The sequence below is a fragment of the Oncorhynchus mykiss genome, chromosome 9 (assembly GCF_057628025.1).
Source record: "Oncorhynchus mykiss isolate SJ-2025 chromosome 9, ASM5762802v1, whole genome shotgun sequence".
Taxonomy (NCBI): Eukaryota; Metazoa; Chordata; class Actinopteri; order Salmoniformes; family Salmonidae; genus Oncorhynchus; species Oncorhynchus mykiss.
The window spans coordinates 38,657,937-38,685,592 of NC_143030.1; the positions used below are offsets into that span (position 1 = coordinate 38,657,937).

The following is a 27,656-nucleotide window of genomic DNA, read 5'->3' on the forward strand; positions in this document are numbered from 1 at the left end:
AAAACAGATCGATCAAAAACCCGTATCATCTCCTCCTTAAAGTCCTGATACTGGTTAGTACACTCAGCCCTTGCCTCCCAGATTGCCGTGCCCCACTCACGAGCCCGTCCAGTAAGGAGAGATATGACGTAGGCGACACGAGCAGTGCTCCTGGAGTAAGTGTTGGGCTGGAGAGAAAACACAATATCACACTGGGTGAGGAACGAGCGGCATTCAGTGGGCTCCCCAGAGTAACACGGCGGGTTATTGATTCTGGGCTCCGGAGATTCGAAAGCCCTGGAAGTGGCCGGTGGATCGAGGCGGAGATGGTGAACCTGTTCTGTGAGGTTGGAGACTTGGGTGAACAGGGTCTCAACGGCATGTCGAGCAGCAGACAATTCCTGCTCGTGTCTGCCTAGCACCGCTCCCTGGATCTCGACGGCTGAGTGGAGAGGATCCGAAGTCGCTGGGTCCATTCTTGGTCGGATTCTTCTGTTAAGGTGCGTGAATGAGGACCCAAAAGCGAATTAACGTAAACAGAGCTTCTTTAATAACAAAACAAACGTAGGCTCAGATGGACCGGCAGATTCCGACAGGACAGGACAAGGTTGCAGCAAACATGACGATAGTCTGGTTCAGGCATGAATAACACAAACAAGAATCCGACAAAGACAGGAGCAGGAACAGAGAGAGATATAGAGGACTAATCAGAGGGAAAAAGGGAACAGGTGGGAAAAGGGGTGACGAGGTAGTTAGGAGGAGACAAGGAACAGCTGGGGGAAAGAGGGGGAGAAAAGGTAACCTAATAACGACCAGCAGAGGGAGACAGGGTGAAGGGAAAGGACAGAAACAAGACACAACATGACAATACATGACAGTAATATTTTTGCCGACCGCTACAGGACTAGTAAATGCCCAGTGCACTACTTTTGTGAATCTAAATGTAGTTAAGTGTTTACTAGCATTTGCATCTTGAGTCTCTTATTTATCTGTACAAAACAATTAATCTGATAATACTTGTGGAACATAAAAGCACTTGCCTGATATATGTTTTCCAGTTTCTTGAAATACTTTGCAAATGCAACTTATTTCTACGTGAAAACTGAAATGGTCTATTCTTTAATTTTCCTAGACACTCTTATACAGAGCAACTTACAGTAGTGAGTGCATACATATTCTTACTTATTTGTACTGGTCCCCCTTGGGACTCAAACCCACAACTGTAGCATTGCAAGCGCCATGCTCTACAACTGAGCCACATCATCACAAACCATGTGATATCTCAATGTACTCAATTACTGTATTGTGCATTGTTTTTCTTCATGGCGATGGAAAGTCAACAGGTACAAACCTAGATGACCATTCTGACCAGCCAATACAGTAATATACATTTACATTAAGTGGTTTGTAAGGATGGTAAAATAATACTGCACAAAAAAGTGGTTGTTTTATATGTTATTTGATCATGAAAAATATTTAATTTGATGTAGATGCTTTGCACCTTTTGATGTAAATGTTTGTGGACAGGGTTTTGTTATTTCTGGATTCCATTAGAATGACAATTGCAGAGGAAGGAACAGGGCAACAACTCTTACAATCCTTGAATCCTGCAAGATACTGTTCTTAATTATACAAATACCTTTTTTTGCCAAAGCAGAGATGCTGAAAATATTTTTTGGCCAGCACTACTATATGGTCTGCTAATACCAAGTAAAGCCCCAGTGCACTACTTTTGTGAAATATTTAATTTGATTATATATATATTTTCATTCTGATTTTTCAGGAGGTGCTGCAGCACCCTCAGCACCCCTACTTCCAGTGGCTGTGCACGGACCTAGGTCATGCTGGCTAGCTGGCAACAATGGTGCTAGTTAAAACTTAGGAAAGTGATGTTTATTTTGATGGGAAGGGAGTACTGGTCACCATCTGGTTGTCACCATTACCAGTGCAATGGTGTTGTATCAAGGTGCTTTCCGATGTGAGTTGTTTCTGTTCCCACCAGGCAGCAGTTGCTTCCCACCTATGCAAGTTCGAATCCAGCTGTAGAAAGTTTTTTTTATATATTTTTAGTTTTAAGCTTATCCCAAACCTTAACCATGTTGAGTTAATTCCTAACCTTAAGAATGTGGAATTAATGCCTGAACTTAACCTTAAACACTTCGAAATTTGAAGTTTGGAACCACTTCGAAATTTGACGCTTGAGAAACATGGATCAACATCTAACTCTTACTTGAGACTGAGCGCAACCATGTGGATTTCACCATGATACAGTCTGCTGCTCAATGGGGAGAGTTTGCCCTCAAGCAGGCAACACTACATGGGGCTCAGTGTCCTTGGCTCCCGGTTGCCGCAGTCTGAGCCCTTGGCTCCCGGTTGCCGCAGTCAGGGGGAGGGGAGTAGCTAGAATAGTGTATCCAATATCAGGCCAGGGTGACAGGTAAATAACATTTATTGCAGATTTAAACGGAATGATTCTACACTCAAGTCCCAACTTCGGCTGACAAGTTTCAAATTCTGGGTGAAGTTCCCAGCCACAAGCACAAACTAGCTAGCTGGGAAGGGCTCAGTAGGACGACTGACTAAACCGAATCCGTTCGTCTCCACTCGACTCTCGCTACGCGACACAGGTCATCAATTTGGGCACCCGGCGCGTCAGTATAGCGGATCCTCTCCCAATATGAGTGACAATCTGTATCACTGAAACAGATGCATATTGACAGCGTTTGAAGTCATGTTAGATTGTGTCATTGTAAACCCAGACTTATGATTCTAGACAGTTATGTACTAGAACAGAGTCAATAAATGTCACACTATACACATGATATTTAGAGTTGATAACTTAAGCGGTATATTGGTACTTACCTGGGCGATGAGAAAACTGTTACAGCCGACACACGTCCACCCCTCCTCTGACAGTGGCAATAGGCTGCCCTTGGACAGCGCATTTCACTCACGACGTACGCTACTGCAGCGGAGGGCGCGCGTATGGCCGGACCAGACCATTTGTTTCGATTAGGGGAGTTGGCTGCAAAATATGCTCAATTCACATAGGTTACTCCAGCTATATTGGTCATTGAAACAAATACAATGTTCAGAATATTGTGCAGGTTTTGAAATGATTTTATTCATCATCTATTATAAAAGGGTTAGGGTTATTTTTTTTTTATTCAACTTGATTATTAGGTTTAGTGGTCTTTGTCACCTCGTGGCAGTAGCCATACTGTGACCCCAATGACGGTGAGGGTATGACAGTATTACAATGTGCACATTTGTAATATAAGTAAAAAACACGGATGAAAAAATTGGTTACGGGAGACATTGATCTTTACATTTTATCGATACAGCCCAGCTCGGTGACACTCTCTGTATCTCAATTTACCATCAAACCTGAAAGGGACAGAGAGTTGGAGAGTAAGGTGGGAGGAAAAGCGACACCATTCTGGGATGGGCTGCAAACCACTCTGTGACTGCACGGGACTGGTGAAATGCCACATTGTCCCATACATTTACAAACGTTGGCCGATTTCGCCTCACTGCAACCCTTTCCTCACCTGTCACAACCCTGCCATAGAGGTCACCCAGGAATGAAATGAGGCCCAATTATCGGTTTGTGCAACAGCAATCCATCAGAGGATATTTCTGCACACATTGTGATGTTGACACCCCTCTGGCCCAGGACATCCACTGTAGCTCTTTTCCCAATCACATTTCTTACTGTTGTTTTTTACTGTTTACTATCTTACTGTTGTTTTGCCAGAAATTTCTCAGAATAGATGCCACTGTTGCAGATTTGGCTGCACTCTCAGACCAGCCTCTCTCATTGATAGACCATGATTTATTACATGATCAATTATAGTAGCCCTAATCTCATCTGAGACTATCACTAGCCATGTCACGTTCTGACCATAGTTCTTGTGGTTTCTGCACCAGATAGGACTGTTTCGGTTTTGCCACGTTGGTTATTTTGTATTGGAAGTGTTCAGTTTGTATTTATTATTAAATCAGATGAACACTTTGGTCCTCTCCTTCCCAGGAAGAAAGCCGTTACAAGCCACTTTAAACAATGCTACTTAATATAATGTTTACATACCCTACATTACTCATCTCATATGTATATGTATATACTGTACTCTATATCATCTACTGCATCTTTATGAAATACATGTATCACTAGCCACTTTAAACTATGCCACTTTGTTTACATACCCTACATTACTCATCTCACATGTATATACTGTACTCGATACCATCTACTGCATCTTGCCTATGCCGTTCTGTACCATCACTCATTCATATATCTTTATGTACATATTCTTCATCCCTTTACACTTGTGTGTATAAGGTAGTTGTTGTGAAACTGTTAGGTTAGATTACTTGTTGGTTATTACTGCATTGTCGGAACTAGAAGCACAAGCATTTCGCTACACTCGCATTAACATCTGCTAACCATGTGTATGTGACAAATACATTTGATTTGATTTGACTACAGCTCTTGATCTTCATCTAAGTCTTCTTCCACCACACATACGTACTCCTTTCCCTCTCCCTCTCCCAGCCACTCTTCTTTCTCTATCAGCCACTTCTCTATATCTGGCTGGGTCCATGTTTACATTACAGTACAGCATTATTCCTAAAATGTCCCCTTTTGTATAGATGGTAATGAAATTGAAAGACGAACACCTGGGTAGATGTTCAGCTACAATGGGAATCAGCTGTGGTTTGTCTAATTGTTTTGATAGTATTTAATCTTTCAGATTTGGAATATATTTCGGTATTACTGTCTTATTTAATTTTGTTGTGTCTGAGTGAGAAAATAATTCATGAAATTTGAAAGATGTAGTCATTGAGTGCATTTTGTGCCAAAGCAAAATTATCCACAGTCTTGCCCACATAGACTGTGTGAAGAGTTTTGAAAAAATGACCTAAGTATTGTGAAATGTAATGCGTTTGAGACAATCAGTTGTGTTGTGACAATGTAGGGGTGTATACAGAAGACAGCTCTCTTTGGTAAAAGACCAATTCCATATTATGGCAAGAACAGCTCAAATTAGCAAAGAGAAATGACAATCCATCATTACTTTTGCAGTCGCAAAAACCATCAAGTGCTATGAAACTGGCTCTCATGAGGACCGCCACAGGAAAGGAAGACCTAGAGTTACCTCTGCTGCAGAGGATAAGTTCATTAGAGTTAACTGCACCTCAGATTGAAGCCCAAATAAATGCTTCAGAGTTCAGGTAACAGGCACATCTCAACATCAACTGTTCAGAGGAGACTGCTGAATCAGGCCTTCATGGTCAAATTTCTGCAAAGAAACCACTACTAAAGGACTTCAATAGAAGGAAGAGACTTGCTTGGTCCAAGAAACACGAGCAATGGACATTAGACCAGTGGAAATATGTCCTTTGGTCTGATGAGTCCAAATTTGAGATTTTTGGTTCCAACTGTTGTGTCTTTGTAAGACGCAGAGTAGGTGAATGGATTATCTCTGCATGTGTGGAACCCACCATGAAGCATGGAGGAGGGGGTGTGTTGGAATGGGGGTGCTTTGCTGGTGACACTGTCTGTGATTTATTTAGAATTCAAGGCACACTTAACAGCATGGCTACCACAGCACTCTGCAGTGATACGCCATCCCATCTGATTTGCGCTTAGTGGGACTATCATTTGTTTTTCAACAGGACAATGACCCAACACACCTCCAGGCTGCTTGGGATGAGTTGGACTGCAGAGTGAAGGAAAATCAGCCAACAAGTGCTCAGCATATGTGGGAATTCCTTCAAGACTGTTGGAAAAGCATTCCAGGTGAAGCTGGTTGAGAGAATGCCAAGCGTGTGCAAAGCTGTCATCAAGGCCAGGGCGGCTACTTTGAACATTCTCAAATATAAAATATATTTTGATTTGTTTAACACTTTTTTGGTTACTACACGATTTCATATGTGTCATTTCATAGTTTTGATGTCTTCACAATTATTCTACAATGTATAAAATAGTAAAAAATAAAGAAAAGCCCTTGAATGAGTAGATGTGTCCAAACTTTTGAATGATACTGTATACATGCACACAAATTTATACAGTACTAGTCAAAAGTTTGGACACACCTTCTCATTCAAGTGTTTTTCTTTATTTTTACTGTGTTATTCAATGTAGAATAATATGGGTTGAATACTTATTCAGGGGTTGGTTGTTTAGCAACAAAACCAACGTGTGCACAACTATGGGGAAAAACAGACAGGGTTGGCTTTAGATTGTTGACAAAATGTAAGCTATAATTAATCTCCAATGTTTATTGAAAACAGAAATGAATTTGCACAATGAGCACTTGTTGTCTCTCAAATACATCGTTACAGTTGTTGGTTAATATGGCTAGTGAATTGTAGCCATATTAGCATTGACATGAAATCAAGATCAAGATGAAACAAACCACTTACGATTCCCCACATGGCAGTTTCTTCTCAATCTTGCCATCCAGAATTACAACACACGAACATCTGCCCCATTAAGCATGCACAAATCGTTTGAGTGATGTCGTCAGCTAACCCATCCATCTTTGATATATTTGTTTTTTCATTTGTTTTTTTACACATTCAAAAATTGTTCTTCCAATTTGACATTACAGAGTATTTTGTGTAGATCGTTGACATAAAAATATAACAATTAAATCAATTTTAATTCCACTTTCTAACTCAACAAAAACGTGGAAAAAGTCAAGGGGTGTGAATACTTTCTGAAGGCACTGTAGCTGTTACCTCAACAGCACAGCAATGAACACAGGGTTTTCATTCCTATGTATCTGTCCTTCATGCTTTGTCACATATTACAATGTACAGTATGATACAGAGACAACATGAGAGAATGAATATGATGGTGGGAAAGGAGTTTGTATATGACTCAGAGCTCACTTACAGACATGTACATGTGTTATCAACTATGCCCAACAGAGGGCAACAGTGTCAAATATATGTTAACTTGTGTGTTACAGTTTTAGGCCTACCATCCTAGTAAATAAATATACACAATTCTGAATATTATGTTTACATGTTAGGCTACTGGTCATAATGCACACTTACATTCGATCATATCAAAGACAGACTGAGCAGTAGCAAAAATACACTATCGCTAGCAAGCACATCTAAGGAAGAGTGGGCATTATCCTCATCATCATCGGCCTTGTCTCAGTCTTGTCTCAGGTTAGTAAGTTGGTGGTCTGTTGATATCCCTTTAGTGGTGTGGGGGCTGTGCTTTGGTAAGTGGGTGGGGTTATATCCTGCCTGGTTGGCCCTGTCCAGGGGAATCGCCGGACTGGGCCACAGTGTCCCCTGACCCACCCTTGTCTCAGCCTCCAGTATCTATGCTGCAATAGTCTATGTGCCGGCGGGCTAGGGTCAGTCTGTTATATCTGGTGTAATTCTCCTGTTTTATCTGGTTTCCTGTGTTTATTTAGTATGCTCTCTCTAATTATCTATCTCTCCCTCTCTCCCCTCCCGAAGGACCTGAGCCCTAGGACCATGCCTCAGGACTACCTGGCCTGATGACTCCTGGCTGTCCCCAGTCCACTTGGTCGGGCTGCTGCCCCAGTTTCAGCTGTTCTGCTTGCGACTATGGAACCCTGACCTGTTCACTGGACCTGCTACCTTGTTTTTGACTTAATGGCCATGTGCTCTTACAATATCCATCCGGCACAGCCAGAAGAGGACTGGCCACCGCTCAGAACCTGGTTTCTCTCGAGGTTTCTTCCTAGGTTCCTGCCTTCCTAGGGAGTTTTTCCTAGCCACGTGCTTCTACATCTGCATTGCTTGCTGTTTGGGATTTTAGACTGGGTTTCTATATAGGACATTGTGAAATCTGGTGATGTAAAAGGGTTTTATAAATACATTTGATTGAAATTTCATTTGATTGGGCTGCAGGATAGGGAGTCCAAAATCATGGTTAGTTTCCACTTTGTTTCCACTTCGCCATTTTGGGCAATTCCATTATAACGGAATTGGGCTGATAGTCAGATTTTCCACTTAAAAATGTATGCCAAACAAAGAACATTGATTTCAAATCACAAGGACTACTTTTAACAGTTTACCCTGAACATTTCACAAAAACACATGTACTGAAAGAATAAAAAAAAAATTATAAAATAATTTCTGCAATAAAAAAAATATGTTTTCCAAAAACGCTGTTATGTCTGCAGAAAGAATGAGGTGTCAGCTATGCCATGACATATTGAATTTAAAAATTTTTGGGGGGGTTATTGAACTACAGTAAGTGAAGTGGATTAACACCCGGGGTCCCTGATCTGTACTACATAGAAATGCATAGTTAAGGATATGAATGTCATTCTCTTCACGGTGATGTATCCTAAATAGCTACACAAAGGTATACAGTGTCTTGCGAAAGTATTCGGCCCCCTTGAACTTTGTGACCTTTTGCCACATTTCAGGCTTCAAACATAAAGATATAAAACTGTATTTTTTTGTGAAGAATCAACAACAAGTGGGACACAATCATGAAGTGGAACGACATTTATTGGATATTTCAAACTTTTTTAACAAATCAAAAACTGAAAAATTGGGCGTGCAAAATTATTCAGCCCCTTTACTTTCAGTGCAGCAAACTCTCTCCAGAAGTTCAGTGAGGATCTCTGAATGATCCAATGTTGACCTAAATGACTAATGATGATAAATACAATCCACCTGTGTGTAATCAAGTCTCCGTATAAATGCACCTGCACTGTGATAGTCTCAGAGGTCCGTTAAAAGCGCAGAGAGCATCATGAAGAACAAGGAACACACCAGGCAGGTCCGAGATACTGTTGTGAAGAAGTTTAAAGCCGGATTTGGATACAAAAAGATTTTCCAAGCTTTAAACATCCCAAGGAGCACTGTGCAAGCGATAATATTGAAATGGAAGGAGTATCAGACCACTGCAAATCTACCAAGACCTGGCCGTCCCTCTAAACTTTCAGCTCATACAAGGAGAAGACTGATCAGAGATGCAGCCAAGAGGCCCATGATCACTCTGGATGAACTGCAGAGATCTACAGCTGAGGTGGGAGACTCTGTCCATAGGACAACAATCAGTCATACATTGCACAAATCTGGCCTTTATGGAAGAGTGGCAAGAAGAAAGCCATTTCTTAAAGATATCCATAAAAAGTGTTGTTTAAAGTTTGCCACAAGCCACCTGGGAGACACACCAAACATGTGGAAGAAGGTGCTCTGGTCAGATGAAACCAAAATTGAACTTTTTGGCAACAATGCAAGACGTTATGTTTGGCGTAAAAGCAACACAGCTCATCACCCTGAACACACCATCCCCACTGTCAAACATGGTGGTGGCAGCATCATGGTTTGGGCCTGCTTTTCTTCAGCAGGGACAGGGAAGATGGTTAAAATTGATGGGAAGATGGATGGAGCCAAATACAGGACCATTCTGGAAGAAAACCTGATGGAGTCTGCAAAAGACCTGAGACTGGGACGGAGATTTGTCTTCCAACAAGACAATGATCCAAAACATAAAGCAAAATCTACAATGGAGTGGTTCAAAAATAAACATATCCAGGTGTTAGAATGGCCAAGTCAAAGTCCAGACCTGAATCCAATCGAGAATCTGTGGAAAGAACTGAAAACTGCTGTTCACAAATGCTCTCCATCCAACCTCACTGAGCTCGAGCTGTTTTGCAAGGAGGAATGGAAAAAAATGTCAGTCTCTCGATGTGCAAAACTGATAGAGACATACCCCAAGCGACTTACAGCTGTAATCACAGCAAAAGGTGGCGCTACAAAGTATTAACTTAAGGGGGCTGAATAATTTTGCACGCCCAATTTTTCAGTTTTTTATTTGTTAAAAAAGTTTGAAATATCCAATAAATGTCGTTCCACTTCATGATTGTGTCCCACTTGTTGTTGATTCTTCACAAAAAAATACAGTTTTATATCTTTATGTTTGAACCCTGAAATGTGGCAAAAGGTCGCAAAGTTCAAGGGGGCCGAATACTTTCGCAAGGCACTGTAGTTCAATACAGTACAATACAGTAGAGTTCAGTACAGTACATCACAGTAGAATATACAGTTCAGTACAGTACAGTACTGTATACTATAGTGTACTTAACTCTAGTGTGCTCTACTGTGTACTGCACCAAACTTTACTCTAATCTATTATACTGCACAGTACTGTACAGTAAAGAACTGTACTGTACTGAACTATGCTCTGCTCTTTTTATGTTATTTTATTGTACTCTACTGTGCTCTCCACACTTATGAAACAGACGTTTATGATTGGTTCAGATTTGGTCCAGCCCGGATTGAATCAATCATGGACATCTATGTTTGTGCCAAATCCTCCTGATTGCACCAAAAAACAAAAATAACGTATTTGGAAGTTGAAATTAAGGCAAGGGTGGACTGACCACATTTCAACTACTCTTCAACATCCATGGAGGTCCGGTGTCGGTCGTGCTCCGTGGGTAAGGATGCTGGTTACAGTGGAAAGAGAGGGGGCTCATGAGTAGGTGTCAGTAAGAGTCGGGATAGGTGACATTAACCGAAGAGAGAGACGCAGAGAGAGAGATAGAGAGAGAGAGGGTTAAAGAGATGGAGGGGGTATCCAGACTGTAGTCACACTTGCTTTGACCTCCAGACAACAGAAAGAGAACGAAAACAGTTGTGAGTTGAATGTAACAGTATGCCAGTGGAAGGGAGGACTGTACAGGTGACCCAACTGTGGTTTGTGACTGTGGTTTGGGATCATTTCCCATCGTAGCCAATTCATTTGCAGTAATTACGTAATTGTTTTTCGGAAATTTCGGTACCAATTTGGTAACAGAATTTAGAGTTTAAATCATTTAATAATTCATAAACGAAATAAATATCAGTTAAAACACTATAACCAAACTGTATGTCATTATCCTCCCTCCTCACGAGGGAGAGAAATGAGAAAATATCTTAAAGATATGTGGGGGTTTTTGGTAATGGAATTTCAAGGAAGAGGACAATGTTTCTTCAATTTGTACAAGGCAAATAATTTCTGCAAAACTAATTAAATTGTTGATTTTAGTTGGCAGGGGTCTTTACTTTAACTTTAAAACTTTTTGTGGTAGATGTTTTCTAAGACCACTTTTCCATCTGTTTGACCAGAAATCAAAGCCATTGATTATTTCTAATATTTAGGATATGGTTGAAACATGTATATATGCCTTCATAAATAGATAGACTATTAGTTTTCAATTGACACCAGCTTTTACATGGTCCTATGGACTTCACGTGTTGGTGCTTTTACATGGACATGACCTTGTATGTGTGTGAATGGGCTTCACACTATGTTAACATGTTTAAATGTGAGGGTAGAAGCAAAGCAAAAATAGACAGGTTGTGCCAAATCTATTTCTCATGATGCTGTCAATATAGTGATTGAGTATGCAAATCGCAATTGCTACCCTCTAAATTACTTAAATGTTGTAATTAAAATGATCAATTAAAACTATTAAGGGGTAGGAAATTGATTTTGTTATGAGGAAATATGAATGACTGGGTCTTTTGGTAAATGATTGACCGTCCTGGAACCTAAAGTGATTACGTCTTACGTTCTCAGTAGCTCAGGTGGTTTGCACTTATAGAGCTGCCTAAAATAAGTTGTATCTAATGTTTATTGAATGGATTTAGTGCATGGTTCCATAACCCTTGACATTGGCCATGCATGTATCAGACACTCGTTAGGCTAGTAGCTAGTAAATGAAACACCAACAGTTATAGGTCTTGATGAGTGCTTCATTCTCCTCCAGTGGTTTCCAGTGTTCATGATGTAACAGGAAGTACTTTGTCAAGCTGCTGAGTGACAGAAACACTCTACCTGACGAACAGACAAATAACAACATAACACAAAAACAGGCAGGGCTTTCTAGCAAATGCCTAGTCCCAAAAACACCTAGCTGACAAGGATCGAAAGCTTTGACGTCATCCCTACCCCTAACCTCTATGTACCTCCTTCATTCTGAGAAACACACACACACACACACACACACACACACACACACACACACACACACACACACACACACACACACACACACACACACACACACACACACACACACACACACACACACACACACACACACACTCCAGTGGTCTGTTTTTCTTCCTCTCACAACACCAGAGAGAGGTGGATAATGGGAAACATTAGTGTGAACGGCTGCTGCCAAGCGACCCTCTCTCCCCGAGCACACCAGACGTGAATGCCATCTCCCCACGGCTCCCGCCAATTACAGGAGCCCCTCCAGCAGGCCTGGCCTAATAAAGAGCCTGGAGCATGGTGGGGGAGGGGTCAAGCAGGGATCGATCCCCCAGCCTCATGAGGGTACAACTGGAGAGCCCACAGCTGACCCTCTGGGGAAAGTTACACCATTCTTGTCAATGTCCTCACTTCTTGACCTCTCAACTTCATTATTTTCACTTCCTGTCGTGTGATTGGTGCCATTGCAAACACAAAGTACAGACATGGAGGAGGACGCAAGTGCGAAAATGTCTGTCAGACCTGTCCCTCTACAAGTCCAAACATAACAGAGTGCTCTAGCGTCAATATTTGGAAGTAATCAACCTGGAAAATATAATTTTTAATTGACTGATATCAAATCAAGTCAAATCTTATTGGTCACATACACATGGTTAGCAGATGTTAATGCGAGTGTAGTGAAATGCTTGTGCTTCTAGTTCCAACCGTACAGTAATATCTAACAAGTAATCTAGCAATTTTACAACAACTACCTTATACACACACAACTGTACAGGAATGAATCAGAATATGTAAATATAAATATATGGATGAGCGATGGCCGAAGTGAAGAGGCAACTCCGGGATACTGGACTTCTAGGCAGAGTTGCAAAGAAAAAGCCATATCTCAGATTGGCCAACAAAATTAAAATATTAAGGTGGGCAGTGCCTAGAAGGCCAGCATCCCGGAGTCGTCTCTTCACTGTTGACGTTGAGACTGGTGTTTTGCGAGTACTATTTAATGAAGCTGCCAGTTGAAGACTTGTGAGGCTTCTGTTTCTCAAACTAGACACTAATGTACTTGTCGTCTTGCTCAGATCTGCACCAGGGCCTCCCACTCCTCTTTCTATTCTGGTTAGAGCCAGTTTGCGCTGTTCTGTGAAGGGAGTAGTACACAGCGTTGTACCAGTGTAACGTCTGCTTCCAACTCCCACTCTCAAACACATAGATCCCCTGAACGCAGCTCACTTTCCAGCCCACTTTCTAGCTCACACTCTCAAACACATGGATCCTCTGAACGCAGTTCACTATCCAGATCCCAATCACCTGAATTCTGATCACCTGTTCACACACCTGTATGTCATTATCACACATTATTAAGTTCCGTTCTTTGCACCCCATCATTGTAAGGTATTGTTTATTTTGTGACACACTTCTATTTCGGAGCTCTGTTTTTCGCGTAATTTGTGGCGCCTTCTGCCTATCCCCTGCCTTTACTGTTGCTTTTTTGGATACCCTGTGTATGATTCTGCCTGCCCATGGACCCAGCTACCTGCCTCCTCCAGTGGTCCATTACAAATAAACGCCTGCTGCGCCCTGCGCTTGAAACCAGCTCTCTGTCTCCCGTCGTGTTCATTACAACCAGATCTTCAGTTTCTTGCCAATTTCTCGCATAGAATAGCCTTCATTGGTCATAACAAGAATATAATGATGAGTTTCAGAAGAAAGTTCAATGTTTCTGGGCATTTTGAGCCTGTAATCGAACCTACAAATGCTGATGCTCCAGTTACTCAACTAGTCTAAAGAAGGCCAGTTTTATTGCTTCTTTAATCAGAACAACTGTTGTCAGCTGTGCTAAAATAATTGCAAAAGGGTTTTCTAATGATCAATTAGCATTTTAAAATTATAAACTTGGATTAGCTAACACAAAGTGCCATTGGAACACAGGAGTGATGGTTGCTGATAATGGGCCTCTGTACGCCTATGAAGATATTCCATAAAAAATCTGCCGTTTCCAGCTACAATAGTAATTTATAACATTAACAATGTCTACACTGTATTTGTGATAAAAAAAATGCTTTTCTTTCAAAAACAAGGAAATTTCAAAGTGACCCCAAACTTTTGAACGGCAGTGTTGGTACTCAGTAGGTATTCACATTCATATTGTGCTCACTGTATTCCTACGCAGTAAGGCAAGCATTTACATAAAATACTATTATGTAGTGGAACCAAGGAAACCTACTTGTGTGTGTGATGCCACCACTGTGCTCTCTGATTAAGTAAATCACTGTACAATGAAAGTATGTGAGCATGGTCATTACTGCATTACTGAGAGAGTAAAATAATAGGTCAGTGAGGGTTTAAGGTTATCAAGTTCAATCCTAGTAACTGCTCTGGGCTATAGAGTCACTCCACAACATCCAACCCATTTTACAGAATTCTTTTCAAGAATCAAGAAAAAAACTAAGAAAAACACATCCTGTCAGAGGAATATATACTTGTTCCAGTGAAACCCCAGCCTTTTATAGCACCTTTCTAAAGCTCAATGCTAACTGGGGTTAAAGTTACTATATAGTTGACGTTGCTCTCATCTACATTCGGAGGCCATCTCTTTAATATTGCCAAAGCCTTGAGTCATAACGCTATAGAACTGTGTCTTTGTGAAGTGTGGAGATCGCTCCACCCCACAGTCAGAGACTAGACTACTCCTATTACTCCCAGATCCAGGATTCCTATTCTAGAATTGGCTTCTTCTTTATCCCATCAAACCTTTTTCACTGTGTCTCAGAATGTGAATATCTCCCAATAATAATTTCAGACCGTTCTCTCTTGTATTTTGAGATGAAGTGTAATGGTGCTTAAGACCCCCCTAAAATATGGTGCTTAGTCACTACTTTGGGAAATAAGTTTATTACCCAATAGCAGGAGATGTTTATATTAACTAACGTCAATAAGAATTTGTGCCAACTTATTATCTGGGATACACTGGAAGCATTCCTTCCTCAAACTAGAATGGTCCAAACACACCAAGACAGTCGTGAAGAGGGCACGACAAAGCCTATTCCCCCTCAGGAAACTTAAAAGATTTGGCATTGGTCCTGAGATCCTTTAAAGGTTCTACAGCTGCAACATTGAGAGCCTGACTGGTTGCATCACTGCCTGGTATGGCAATTGCTCGGCGACCGCAAATCATCACAGAGGGTAGTGCGAACGGCCCAGTATGTCACTGGGGCTAAACTGCCTGCCATCCAGGACCTCTACACCAGGCAGTGTCAGAGGATGGCCCTAAAGTTGTCAAAGACCCCAGCCACCCCAGTCATAGACCACCCCAGTCTCTACTACCATATGGCAAGCGGTACCGGAGTGCCAAGTCTAGGACAAAAAGGCTTCTCAACAGTTTTTACCCCCAAGCCATAAGACTCCTGAACGGGTAACCAAATGGTTACCCAGACTATTTGCATTGTGTGCCCTCCCCAACCCCTCTTTTACGTTGCTGCCACTCTCTGTTTATCTTATATGCATAGTCACTTTAACTATAAATTCATGTACATACTACCTCAATTGGCCGACCAACCAGTGCTCCAGCACATTGGCTAACCGGACTATCTGCATTGTGTCCCACCACCCGCCAACCCCTCTTTTTACGCTACTGCTACTCTCTGTTCATCATATATGCACAGTCACTTTAACCATACCCACATGTACATACTACCTCAATAAGCCTGACTAACCGGTGTCTGTATATAGCCTTGCTACTCTTATTTTCAAATGTCTTTTTACTGTTGTTTTATTTCTTGACTTACCTACACACACACACACACACACATACTTTTTTTTCTCTCCGCACTATTGGTTAGAGCCTGTAAGTAAGCATTTCACTGTAAGGTCTACACCTGTTGTAATTCAGCGCACGTGACAAATAAACTTTGATTTGAGATGGCAAATCATATAATTTTCCAAAGCGGCCACACACCTTTCCAAAGTGTACACAGTTCTTAAGTAATTTCAATGCACTTTCATAACTCAAAGAAGAGTCTTCAACTATGTGATTTTTTGAGCTCTCCTAGCTGTGTCATTGAGGAACTAGAGCAAGCACACATGTAGTTGTTTTGTTTGGAACACAACCCTGCATCCCTGCTACCACACAATTACTGCTGTTGTTTACGCATTCCAAAAACGGCCCATTATAAATCTCAATCTGTGTCAGGTGGGTATCATTTGAAAGCTTGTTCTATTGCCAATATGACTAGCTAAGTTATAAAATATGATCTTACTGTGTTAGGCTTTCACAAGGCATTTCTGAGAAACAGATCATAATTCTGGTGCGCGTAGAAAGGAGTCATGAGTGCATTCAGGTGTTCAGCTGCAAATGTTCTTCACAATAGACAAACGTTGCCTCATTGTGTTCAGAACAACCCAGGGTAGGATGCCATATCATCTTGTAACTGTGCATCAAACATAGTGATCATGAACATTGACACTTTATATTATATGAGTTTTATGATACCCTCTAGTTGACATCAGTTCTTGCTCTGTATCTCTGAGGCTGTACAAGTCAATGCATTATGTCCTGCTGTCATGCACTTAAGGAAATCACGAATATCATGGATATATTGAAACTAGTGTAAATATGGAGGTGAAAATATCCTGGCCTAGTGAGATATACAGTATCAGTCAAAAGTTTGGACACACCTACTCATTCAAGGCTTTTTATTTATTGTTTACTATTTTCCACATTGTAGAATCATAGTGAAGACATAAACACTATGAAATAACACATATGGAATCATGTCGTAACTAAAAAAGTGTTAAATAAATCAAAATGTATTTTATATTTGAAATTCTTCAAAGTAGCCACAGCTTTGCATGCACTTGGCATTCTCTCAACCAGCTTCATGAGGTACTCACCAAGACTGCATTTCAATTAACAGGTGTGCCTCGTTAAATGTTCATTTGTGGAATTTCTTCCCATCTTAATGCGTTTGAGCCAATCAGTTGTGACAAGGTAGGAGTGCTATACAGAAGACAGCATATCTGGTAAAAGACTAAGTCCATATTATGGCAAGAACAGCTCAAATAAGCAGAGAAACGACAGTCCATCATTACTTTAAGATATGAAGGTCAGTCAATAAGGATAAGGAACATTTTAAGAATTTTGAAAGTTTATTCAAGTGCAGTCGCAAAACCATCAAGCGCTATGATGAAAGTGGCTCTCCTGAGGACCGCCACAGGAAAGGAAGACCAAGAGTTACCTCTGCTGCAGAGGATAAGTTCATTAGAGTTACCAGCCTCAGAAATTGCAGCCCAAATAAATGCTTCACAGAGTTCAAGTAACAGGCACATCTCAACATCAACTGTTCAGAGGAGACTGCATGAAACAGGCCTTCATGGTCAAATTGCTGCAAAGAAACCACTACTAAAGGACACCAATACGAAGAAGAGACTTGCTTGTGCCAAGAAACACTAGCAATGGACATTAGACCGGTGGAAGTCTGTCCTTTGTTCTGATCAGTCCAAATTGTAGATTTTTGTTTCCAACTGCCATGTCTTTGTGAGAATCAGAGTAGGTGAACGGATGATCTCCGCATGTGTGGTTCCCACCATGAAGCATGGAGGAGGAGGAATGATGCTGGTGACACTGTCAGTGAGTTATTTAGAATTCAAGGCACCCTTAACCATTCTGCAGCGATATGCCATCCCATCTGGGTTTTGCTTATTGGGACTATCATTTGTTTTTCAACAGGACAATGACTCAACACACCTCCAGGCTGTGTAAGGACTATTTGACCATGAAGGAGAGTGCTACATCAGATGACCGGGCCTCCACAATCAGCTGATCTCAACCCAATTGAGATGATTTGGGATGATTTGGACCGCAGGTTGAAGGAAAGCAGCCAACAAGTGCTAGGCATATATGAGAACTCCTTCAAGAATGTTGGAAATGCATTCCAGGTGAAGCTGGTTGAGAGAATACCAAGAGTGTGCAAAGCTGCCATCAAGGCAAAGCATGGCTACTTTGCAGATTCTAAAATATAAAACATATTTTGATTTGTCTAACACTTTTTTTGGTTACTACATGATTCCATGTGTTATTTCATAGTGTTGATGTCTTCACTATTATTCTAAAATGTAGAAAATAGTACAAATAATGAAAAACCCTTAGGTGAGTAGGTGTGTCCAAACTTTTTACTGGTACTGTACATGGCAGAGGCTAAATCAAGCTAGTCGTCTTGACTACTATCTTATGTCATTCTCGCTGGCACCAAACGTTTAAAAACTGTTGACGGGACAGAATGCTGATGGACCATCAAATAATTGACATATACATTGCTCTTGCAGAATTTCCACGTGGGTGAGGGTATTGGAAATTTAATCAAAGCCTATTGGATGATAACTTGTTTTTAACTAGGACAGAAGAATTTATAACTGACTTTTTCTGACATAACATAGGTACAGCTGATCCCCTTATTGTATGGGACACTTTTAAATGTGCCTTTAGAGGCCATGTAATTCAATACTCATCTCCAAAACTAAAGCAATTTAGGTCAAAGGAGTCCATTTCAACAACAGAAATAGGACTAACAGTACAGATAGCCATAATAACTGTACCATAGAGACACAGAATAAGTTAGAGGAAAAACAAAAAGAAATGGAGAAACTTATTCAAGAAAAATCAAGTGTAATACATTCTAAAAAAATAAAAAATGAAAGGAGCACGTGATGCCACGGAGCTGAGCAGACGTTAACAAACCGAGCTCTTCAAAATAATATTATTACCTAAATAACAACATTGAAACAATATTCTAACATCGGCTGGTAGCTAGCTAGCAAGATTAGAATTAGCCCTCAACCCACGCCAAATGAGCCACCACGGGCCTTTCTGATCAGGTTCCTCCATTTCCAGGACAGGGAGAAGATACTGCGACTTGCAAGAGCCAAATGGGACATCACCATCGATGGCAAGAGAGTCAGCCTTTTCCCGGATATGAGCGCGAAACTCGCCAGACGTTGCAAGCAGTTCAGACTAGCCGCCAAAGGACTGAAGGAGAAGAACATCACTGGCTACCTCATTCACCCTGCAAGGATAAAAGTTTACTACAATGGCTGAAGCAATTTCTTCAACACACCGGGAGAAGTGTTCACTTTTCTCAAAGAACTGAACCACGTTTGATTCACGAAGGGTTATCCGTGGGATAAGATGCAGTTTATTGTTTTTTTCTTGTTTGTGCTGTCCTGGGTCTGAGCTGTTGATGTCTACTTGGAATTTGGATCCATTTACCCCGCGATTCGGTCGCTACAGTTGATTAGGACATTTTCAACAAACAGTTTTTTTCCCGTGGTTAGTTCTATTACATTTACAGGAGAGTATATTTTGGTTTTGTCAATATCCACTGGGAGAAGCAAATTAGTAGGCTTAGTCCCATTTCTTTCTCCGCCTTTTATTTTTCTCCTCTCCTGAATAGAGACTCAAGTAGCAATTATTGTGGACAGTAAATATTCAGCCATAAATTATTATTCACAAAGTTTGTTTTCAACTTAGAGAGCTCGTAGGTTTTAGTTTACGCCAAGGTTTAGCTATTAAGAGCAAGATGGAAAGAGAGCAACAACAAATCTCTACAAGTGTTTTCATGTTTGATTGTTGGGATTGTGGTTTTAGTCCGACAATCGGGGTGGGTGGGGTTTATGTTTTCTTATCTATGTTTAATTTAATTTCCTTCCTAAAGAGACACATAGACCACTACAGTGTTCAAACTAAAGCTGGAACATTACCTAACTATTTACATATGAGGGATTACCATTCGATTATATATTTGAAACCCAACCCATGCTTAATCCACTAAAATATGTCACATTCAACATAAAAGGTCTTAACAGCCTTTTAACAGTTAAGAGGAAAAACGTCTATACATACAGTGCCTTGCGAAAGTATTCGGCCCCCTTGAACTTTGCGACCTTTTGCCACATTTCAAGCTTCAAACATAAAGATATAAAACTGTATTTTTTGTGAAGAATCAACAACAAGTGGGACACAATCATGAAGTGGAATGACATTTATTGGAAATTTCAAACTTTTTTAACAAATCAAAAACTGAAAAATTGGGCCTGCAAAATTATTCAGCCCCCTTAAGTTAATACTTTGTAGCGCCACCTTTTGCTGCGATTACAGCTGTAAGTCGCTTGGGGTATGTCTCTATCAGTTTTGCACATCGAGAGACTGACATTTTTTCCCATTCCTCCTTGCAAAACAGCTCGAGCTCAGTGAGGTTGGATGGAGAGCATTTGTGAACAGCAGTTTTCAGTTCTTTCCACAGATTCTCGATTGGATTCAGGTCTGGACTTTGACTTGGCCATTCTAACACCTGGATATGTTTATTTTTGAACCATTCCATTGTAGATTTTGCTTTATGTTTTGGATCATTGTCTTGTTGGAAGACAGATCTCCATCCCAGTCTCAGGTCTTTTGCAGACTCCATCAGGTTTTCTTCCAGAATGGTCCTGTATTTGGCTCCATCCATCTTCCCATCAATTTTAACCATCTTCCCTGTCCCTGCTGAAGAAAAGCAGGCCCAAACCATGATGCTGCCACCACCATGTTTGACAGTGGGGATGGTGTGAGCTGTTTTGCTTTTACGCCAAACATAACGTTTTGCATTGTTGCCAAAAATTTCAATTTTGGTTTCATCTGACCAGAGCACCTTCTTCCACATGTTTGGTGTGTCTCCCAGGTGGCTTGTGGCAAACTTTAGAGGGACGGCCAGGTCTTGGTAGATTTGCAGTGGTCTGATACTCCTTCCATTTCAATATTATCGCTTGCACAGTGCTCCTTGGGATGTTTAAAGCTTGGGAAATCTTTTTGTATCCAAATCCGGCTTTAAACTTCTTCACAACAGTATCTCGGACCTGCCTGGTGTGTTCCTTGTTCTTCATGATGCTCTCTGAGCTTTTGACGGACCTCTGAGACTATCACAGTGCAGGTGCATTTATACGGAGACTTGATTACACACAGGTGGATTGTATTTATCATCATTAGTCATTTAGGTCAACATTGGATCATTCAGAGATCCTCACTGAACTTCTGGAGAGAGTTTGCTGCACTGAAAGTAAAGGGGCTGAATAATTTTGCACGCCCAATTTTTCAGTTTTTGATTTGTTAAAAAAGTTTGAAATATCCAATAAATGTCGTTCCACTTCATGATTGTGTCCCACTTGTTGTTGATTCTTCACAAAAAAATACAGTTTTGTATCTTTATGTTTGAAGCCTGAAATGTGGCAAAGGGTCGCAAAGTTCAAGGGGGCCGAATACTTTCGCAAGGCACTGTACCTTAAGAAATTAAAGGCTGACATTATGTTTGTACAAGAAACACATCTTACAGCCAGTGAACACAAGAATTTGAAGAGGGAATAGGTAGGACAAGTTTTCGCGTCCTCTTTTAACTGCAATACAAGAGGAACTGTGATTTTGATAAGTAAACACATCCCCTTCTGTGTCAGCAACACTATGTCTGATCCCTCATGCAGGTTTGTTTTGGTGCTGGGGCATATATATTCAGAGTCTTGGACCCTATTGCTCCTAACTTCGATGACCATATGTTTATTCAGAATGTCTTCCTTCAGGTAGCTCAAGCACCACCAGGATGGTTACTGGCTGGAGGAGATATACATTTTTGTTGAGATACAGTTCTTGATTGGTCCTCTGATGAACCCTACCTTCTTACCAAAGCCGCCAAGCTCACCATGTCATTTATGAAGGTTCTCAATTTACTAGGTATCTGGAGACAGATGCACCCACAGGATAGGGACTATTTTACACCCACACAACATACACACACACGCATAGATAACTTTTTGCTATCAACCCAACTGTGTTAGATATTGATTATCTCCCCAGATTGCATAGTGACCATTATCCTCTGGTACTATCAATCTCCATTCCTCCCAAGGTAAATGGAGTATATACAGTTGAAGTCGGAAGTTTACATGAACTTAGGTTGGAGTCATACAAACTCGTTTTTCAACCACTCCACACATTCATTGTTAACAAACTATAGTTTTGGCAAGTCAGTTAGGACATCTACTTTTGCATGACACAAGTCATTTTTTCCAACAATTGTTCACAGACAGAATATTTAGCTTATAATTCACTGTACCAAAATTCCAGTGGGTCAGAAGTTTAAATACACTAAGTTGACTGTGCCTTTAAACAGCTTGGAAAATTCCAGAAAATTATGTAATGGCTTTAGAGGCTTCTGATCCGCTAATTGACAACATTTGAGTCAATTGGAGGTGTACCTGTGGATGTATTTCAAGGCCTACATTCAAACTCAGTGCCTCCTTGCTTGACATCATGGGAAAAACAAAAGAAATCAGCCAAGACCTCAGAATTTTTTTTGTAGACCTCCACAAGTCTGGTCCATCCTTGGGAGCAATTCCCAAACGCCTGAAGGTACCACGTTCATCTGTACAAACAATAGTACGCAAGTATAAACACCATGGGACCACACAGCCGTCATACCACACAGGAAGGAGACACGTTCTGTCTCCTAGAGAAGAACATACTTTGGTGCGAAAAGTGTGAATCAATCCCAGAACAACAGCAAAGGTCCTTGTGAAGATGCTGGAGGAAACAGGTACAAAAGTATCTATGTCCACAGTAAAATGAGTCCTATATCGACATAACCTGAAAGCCCACTCAGCAAGGAAGAATCCACTGCTCCAAAACCGCCATAAAAAAAATCTGACTATGGCTTGCAACTGCACATGGGGACAAAGATTGTACTTTTTGGAGAAATGTCCTCTGGTCTGATGAAACTAAAATAGACCTGTTTGGCCATAATGACCATCGTTATGTTTGGAGGAAAAAGGGGGAGGATTGCAAGCTGAAGAACACAATCCCAACCGTGAAGCACGGGGTGGCGGCATCATGTTGTGGGGGTGCTTTGCTGCAGGAGTGACTGGTGCACTTCACAATTTAGATGGCATAATGAGAAGGAAAATTATCTGGATATATTGAAGCAACATAACAAGACATCATACCCAAATCCAGATAGCAGATGTTCTGAAAGAGCTGCAAAACCTGGACCCGTACAAATCAGCTGGGCTTGACCATCTGGACCCTCTATTTCTGAAACTATCCGCCGCCATTGTCGCAACCCCTATTCCCAGCCTCTTCAACCTCTCTTTCATATCGTCTGAGATCCCCAAGGATTGGAAAGCTGCCGCAGTCATCCCCCTCTTCAAAGGAGGAGACACCCTGGACCCAAACTGTTACAGACCTATATCCATCCTGCCCTGCCTATCTAAGGTCTTCAAAAGCCAAGTCAACAAACAGATCACTGACCATCTCGAATCCCACCGTACCTTCTCCGCTGTGCAATCTGATTTCCGAACCGGTCATGGGTGCACCTCAGCCACGCTCAAGGTACTAAACGATATCATAACCGCCATCGATAAAAGACAGTACTGTGCAGCCGTCTTCATCGACCAGGCCAAGGCTTTCGACTCAATCACCATATTCTTATCGGCAGACTCAGTAGCCTCGGTTTTTCAAATGACTGCCTTGCCTGGTTCACCAACTACTTTGCAAAGTTCAGTGCAGACAGAGATGCAGTTTATCACAGTGCCATCCGTTTTGTTACTAGAGCACCTTATACCACCCACCACTGCGACCTGTATGCTCTAGTCGGCTGGCCCCCGCTACCTATTCGTCGCCAGACCCACTGGCTCCAGGTCATCTACAAGTCCATGCTAGGTAAAGCTCTGCCTTATCTCAGTTCACTGGTCACGATGGCAACACCCACCCGTAGCACGCGCTCCAGCAGGTGTATCTCACTGATCATCCCTAAAGCCAGCACCTCATTTGTTCTCTGCTGCCTGTGACTGGAACGAATTGCAAAAATCGCTGAAGTTGGAGACTTTTATCTCCCTCACCAACTTTAAACATCTGCTATCTGAGCAACTAACCGATCGCTGCAGCTGTACATAGTCCATCGGTAAATAGCCCACCCAATTTACCTACCTCATCCCCATACTGTTTATATTTATTTACTTTTCTGCTCTTTTGCACACCAGTATCTCTACCCTCACATGACCATCTGATCATTTATCACTCCAGTGTTAATTTGCAAAATTGTAATTATTCGCCTACCTCCTCATGCCTTTTGCACACAATGTATATGGACTCTTTTTTCTTTTTTTCTACTGTGTTGTTGACTTGTTTATTGTTTACTCCATGTGTAACTCTGTGTTATTGTCTGTTCACACTGCTATGCTTTATCTTGGCCAGTTCGCAGTTGTAAATGAGAACTTGTTCTCAACCCGCCTACCTGGTTAAATAAAGGTGAAATACAAAATAAAATAAATAAATCAATCAGGAAGTTAAAGATTGGTTGCAAATGGGTCTTCCAAATGGACAATGACCCCAAGCATACTTCCAAAGTTGTGGCAAAATGGCTTAAGGACAACAAAGTCAAGGTATTGGAGTGGCCATCACAAAGCCCTGACCTCAATCCCATAGAACATTTGTGGGCAGAACTGAAAAAGTGTGTGCGAGCAAGGAGGCCTATTAACCTAACCAGTTACACCAGCTCTGTCAGGAGGAATGGGCCAAAATTCACCCAACATATTGTGGGAAGCTTGTGGAAGGCTACCCAAAATGTTTGACCCAAGTTAAACATTTTAAAGGAATGCTACCAAATACTAATTGAGTGTATGTAAACTTCTGACCCACTGGGAATGTGATGAACGAAATAAAAGCTGAATTAGATCATTCTCTCAACTATTATTCTGACATTTCACATTCTTAAAATTAAGTGGTGATCGTAAATGACCTAAGACAGGGAACTTTTACTAGGATTAAATGTCAGGAATTGTGAAAAACTGAGTTTAAATGTATTCGGCGAAGGTGTATGTAAACTTCTGACTTCAACTGTAACTTTAACCCATTGTCTACGCTCCTGAAGCAACCTGAATTTTGTGCATTCATCAAAGAGCAGATCAATATTTTTATTTTGACAAACAAACCCTCCGCTCCTGACAGTTTCATTCTTTGGGGCACATTGAAAGCCTATCTGAGGGGACTGACCACTGCCTATACTAATGGGCTGAAGAGAAACCACAGTGCCAAACTGAATATCCTTGAATCTGAAATCTCTGAGCTTGAGAAAACCTACCAAAGAGGACCGACTAAAGATCTTTACAGGCTTTTGGTAAATAAATAGCTGAAATATAATACTCTGAACACATATCAAGCTGAGAGGGCCATCACTAAATCAAAACAGCGTTACTACGAGCTTGGAGAGAAAGCACACAAAGTATTGGCATGGTAACTGAAAGCAGAGGAAAGTAAGAGAACAATTAATGCTATAGAAACTCTTACTAATGATATATCTTTCGACCCTACTGAAATTAATGATACTTTTAAGAAATATTACGAGGACCTCTATACTTCCCATTCAAGCGATGATCTATCAGAGATCAACTCTTTTCTCTCCTCTCTCAACCTCCCATGCCTGTCAGATGAAGACAGCGAGCGCCTGAGTGAACAGTTCTCAGTCCCTGAATGGTTGGAGGACATTAAATCCTTATCTTCTAGTAAGTCTCCTGGGGAGGATGGCTTCCCCCCAGAGTTCAATAAAGAATTTAAGGAGCTGTTGGTACCCTACCTTATGGAAGTACTTAAAAAAGCCAGGGAAGAACTACTTTCCTGAGTCTTTCTCTCCAAAGCAGTGATTACAGTAATTCACATGAAAGGGAAAAAACCTGATAAAGTGCGCCTCCTATAGACCAATCTCTCTCCTTAACACAGATTGTAAACTGGTCACCAAGATGCTATCTAAGAGACTGGAGTCATGTCTTCCCCTGTTGGTCAACCCAGATCAGACTGGCTTCATAATTAATAGATTGTCCTCCAACAATCACAGAAGGTTCTTTGATATAATTCACCTTGCTAACCAAAACATAATACCTAGTGTCGCGGTCTCCCTCAACGCAGAAAAGGCCTTTGATAGGGTCGTATGGCCAAATCTCTTTCGCGTCTTTGAAAAGATTGGTTTAGGCACCATGTTTGTAAATTTGATAAAATTCCTCTACAAATCTCCTAAAGCTAGGATTGCTACCAATGTGATTAATTCCTCCTCTTTCCCTCTCTATATGGGGAACAGACAAGGTTACCCAATTAGCCCCCACCTCTTCGTTGGCTGAGACCATTAGAACATGTCATGACATACATTACATGGCTTTGAGGTGGGCCCCCATACACATAAGTTATCACTTTCTGCGGACAACCTTATTTCTAACGAATCTAGAACATTCCCTCTCTCACTTTTATAATTATGTATCTGGATATAAGGTCAATTTTGATTAAAAAAAACTAAATCTTACCGTTGTCTGTCTTTGACCATCATACCATCAAGCATAAGCTTCCATTTAGATGGTTGCCTATGGGCTTCACATATTTGGGTATAATGGTGGATGGTAACCTGAGCAACCTTTATATAAACTCAATCTGGCCAGCTTGTTGCAAAAGGTGGAGGGTGACCTTTGTAAATGGATGGACTTGCCTCACTCTACTGGGTAGAATTAACATAATTCAAATGAATGTCCTACCCATATTTCTATATTTGTTTTAATCTCTCCCCATCCCTGTGCCCACAGGATTCTTTTCCTCTCTCGACATGCTGACCAGACATTTTATATGGCACGGCAAAATCCCTAGGTTTAGTCTGGACAAACTGACCCTTGATTACAGTCAAGTGGGCTTAAACCTCCCCAATTTCAGAATGTATTGCTGGGCTGAACAGTCTAGGTTTCTGTCTCAGAGGTTTGACAATGGTCCTTCTCCCTCATGGTTGAACATTGAACAGTTTGAGGTAAATGAGGACTCTGGGCCAGAATTGTTTTATAAATGCGACAGAAAATCTATAAAAACTACCACAACGCTTTAATTATACATTCTGTCCTGGAATGGTGTAAACTGCATGAGCTGTTCAGACGAGAGCGATTTATTTCCCCTAAAACCTGTAAGAATATTTGAAATATAATACACAACGCAGAGGACGAGAGGTCAATAGAGTACTAACGATGTCACGTTCTGACCTTAGTTCTTTTGTTATGTCTTTGTTTTAGTATGGTCAGGGCGTGAGTTGGGTGGGTTGTCTATGTTCCTTTTTCTATGTGGTGTTTTTGTGTTTGGCCTGGTATGGTTCTCAATCAGAGGCAGGTGTCGTTAGTTGTCTCTGATTGAGAATCATACTTAGGTAGCCTTTTCCCACCTGTGTTTTGTGGGTGATTATTTTCTGTGTCTGCGTATTCCACACGGAACTGGTTCGGTTTTTGTTATTTCACGTTGTTATTTTGTATTTTTCTGTGTTCTATTACAAGAATCATGAACATGTACCACGCTGCGCATTGGTCCTCCGATCCTTCCTACTACTCCTCGTCAGAGGAGGAAGAAGACCGTTACAAACGAACAATGGAAATAGTGTTTTTTATGTAATATCAATGGGTCAGAGGAGGAAGAAGACCGTTACAAACGATCAATGGAAATAGTGTTTTTTATGTAATATCAATGGGTCAGAGACATGGGAGGAATTTCAGTCTGGGACTCATGAAAAGTTCTCATTGGTCTAAATTGTTTATACATTGAATCTGAAATAGGATACTTGTTGTTTGGTCATTGGCCCAGTTTTATTACAAGGAAGCC

General features: G+C 41.1%; 1 protein-coding gene across 2 annotated transcripts in view; it reads right to left on the reverse strand.

The window, feature by feature from the left end:
• LOC110531972 (transmembrane and coiled-coil domains protein 1) overlaps positions 1-27,656 on the reverse strand; it is a 466,184-nt gene that overhangs the window by 74,787 nt on the left and 363,741 nt on the right. Inside the window, exon 1 of one of the 2 annotated variants that reach the window (XM_036987873.2) lies at positions 2,842-2,933. The exons of the other annotated variant lie outside the window; for it this stretch is intronic. The gene's annotated coding sequence lies outside the window, so the exon portion shown is untranslated. Of the gene's footprint in view, positions 1-2,841; positions 2,934-27,656 lie in introns of those variants that run through there. 2 annotated transcript variants of the gene reach the window in all.